Source organism: Otolemur garnettii, unplaced genomic scaffold (assembly GCF_000181295.1).
Source record: "Otolemur garnettii isolate 467f Iridium unplaced genomic scaffold, OtoGar3 scaffold00022, whole genome shotgun sequence".
In the NCBI taxonomy this organism is placed as follows: Eukaryota; Metazoa; Chordata; class Mammalia; order Primates; family Galagidae; genus Otolemur; species Otolemur garnettii.
In genome coordinates this window covers 22,632,023-22,634,720 of record NW_003852417.1, presented here as the reverse complement: position 1 = coordinate 22,634,720, position 2,698 = coordinate 22,632,023, and the positions used below count along the sequence as shown (strand labels likewise).

The 2,698-nt window shown below is 40.5% G+C and overlaps 1 protein-coding gene across 2 annotated transcripts in view; it reads right to left on the bottom strand.

The window, feature by feature from the left end:
• Positions 1–2,698, bottom strand: part of SPAST (spastin) — a 62,439-nt gene that overhangs the window by 19,497 nt on the left and 40,244 nt on the right. The gene's annotated exons all lie outside the window — the stretch shown is intronic.

The following is a 2,698-nucleotide window of genomic DNA, read 5'->3' as shown; positions in this document are numbered from 1 at the left end:
CACTCAGCATTCTGGAAGGCAAGCAGGTGGACTGCCTGAGCTCAGGAGTTTGAGACCATCCTGAGCAACAATGATACCATCTCTACTAAAAATAGAAAAATTAGCCAGGCATGGTGGGTAGTCCCAGCTACTGGGAAAGCTGAGACAAAGGAGTGCTCCAATATTGGAGTCTGAGGCTGCTGTGAGCTATGATACCATAGCACTCTACCCAGGGCAACAGAGTAAGAAATTGTCTCAAGGGTTGGTGCCTGTAGTATAGTGGTTACGGTGCCAGCTACATACACCAAGGGTGGCAGGTTCAAACTTGGCCTGGGCCAGCTAAACAACTGCAACCAAAAAATAGCTGAGCTTTGGGGTGGACACCTGTAATCCCAGCTACTTGGGAGGCTGAGGCAAGAGAATCACTCAAGCCCAAGAGTCAGAGGTTGCCCTGAACTATGATGCCACAGGCACTCTACCGAGAGCAACATAGGGAAACTCTTGTCTCAAAAAAAAGAAAAAAACATCATCTGTCTCAAAAACAAAACAAAAACCAACACACACCCTAAAGAATATAAACCCTGCTCTGCCCCCACCCTGCTGCCCCTGCCATTACACAAGCACAATATAAGGCCTAGCTCTGCAGATCATCTAAAATCTAACGGACGACACAGGAATGGCAAGGAAGATAAAACTGATTAAAGAAATTCAATCATCTTTGTAAGAAGGCATCAATCAGTCTGGCAGGATGTCAAACTGTTTTGCAGTGATCAATGTGTTTTAGTTGAAGCAGAACAAATCAACTTACTTATTTACAGACACATATACTTCATTATGAAGTAGGGCCTCACGGTGAGTCAGGGATACTGCCCATTAGTCTGGGGTATACCTGGAAAACTCAAGATGCCTACTTTGTATCTTATTTTTCTAGCCTTCCCCTATAATAACCTTCCCAAACTAGATTTTCCAAGAAAATTCCTTTCACTAAAGAAAAAGAATAAGCAAAAGGAAAAAGAACACACAAAATATAAACTATGAAGGATATACACAAAATTTTGCCACGGTAAAAATGAAAATTATCACCAAATTTTTGTGAAATAATTTAATGAAAAAAATTGTTTTCTATGAAACAAGAGTTCAGTGAGATATAAGAGCCCAAAGAAATGACATATAAAGGCTCACAGAGATACGAGACAAGAGAAGATGAAAAGTAAAATAGGAGAGACAGGAAAGCAATAAAAAAGAAAAACTACCACAGAAATATTTACAAAGACATTAAAAAAGACATTAACCTAGTAAGAAATAAAAACAACAGGCTTGGCTCAGCGCCTGTGGCTCAAGTGGCTAAGGCGCCAGCCACATACACCTAAGGTGGCAGGTTCGAATCCCCAGCCCGGGCCCCAAACAACAATGACAACTACAACAAAAAAATAGCAGGGCATTGTGGCGGGCGCCTATAGTCCCAGCTACTTGGGAGGCTGAGGCAGGAGACTCGCTTGAGCCCAGGAGTTGGAGGTTGCTGTGAGCGTGATGCCATGGCACTCTACCCAGGGGGATAGCTTGAGGCTCTGTCTCAAAAAAGAAAAAAAAAAAAGAAATAAAAACAACAGGCTTGAGAAAGCAGAATAAAACCAAAAAGACGTAATAGTTTACAGGGATTAGGAATAAAATTATAAATATGGGAAATGAAAAAGTGCAACGTAACACATAATTTCTGCACAAAGGATAAGAAAACCCAGAAAAATGAATTAGGAAAAAAACTAAAAACAATATTTAAAATAAAATTCCCCAAACTAAGAAAGTTGTGAACTATCAACTTAAACATCAAATACTAGGAAAAATAAAAACAGATCAATCAACATATTTTTCTTTCTTTTTTTTTTTTTTGTTGAGATAGCATCTTACTGTGTTGCCCTCAGTAGAGCGCTGTGACATCACAGCTCACAGCAACCTCACACTCTTGAGCTTGAGTGATTCTCTTGCCTTAGCCTCCCAAGTAGCTGGGACTATAGGTACCTGCCACAACACCCAGCTATTTTTTGGCTGTAGTTGTCATTGTTGTTTAGCTGGTCCAGGCTGGGTTTAAACTTGCCAGCCTCGGTGCAAGTGGCTGGCCACCATAACCACTGTGCTGCGGGTGTAGAACCAACATATTTTTCTTTTTTTTTTTGCGGTTTTTGGCTGGGGCTAGGTTTGAACCTACCACCTCTGGCATATGGGGCTGGCGCTCTACTCCTTTGAGCCACAGGTGCCACTCCCAACATATTTTTCAAATAACTAGATTTCAATGATTGAAAATTCTATGTAGTGAAGAGAAAAAGAAAATCACATTAATCTATAAATGTGAAAAAAAAAAATAGTCTGGATTCTGAGTTTTACACTGTGGTATCCAACCCTAGAAACAATAGAGCAATGTTATAAATTCCTTGGGAAAGGAGGACCAAAAAGTTTATTCTAAGTCAAACTGTCCTTCTGGTATTAAGAAAATAAATTTGTACAAACACAAAAACAGAAAATACATTTCCCATGAACTCTTCTTCTCAGGAAGCCCAGTAAAAAAGTATAAGAATCAATTTTGCAGCTTAATGATAATGTAATGCAACACAGAAGAAATAAGCAATTTAGGCACGGCGCCTGTGGCTCATGTGGCTAAGGCGCCAGCCACATACACCTAAGGTGGCAGGTTCAAATCCAGCCTGGGCCTGCCAAACAACAATGA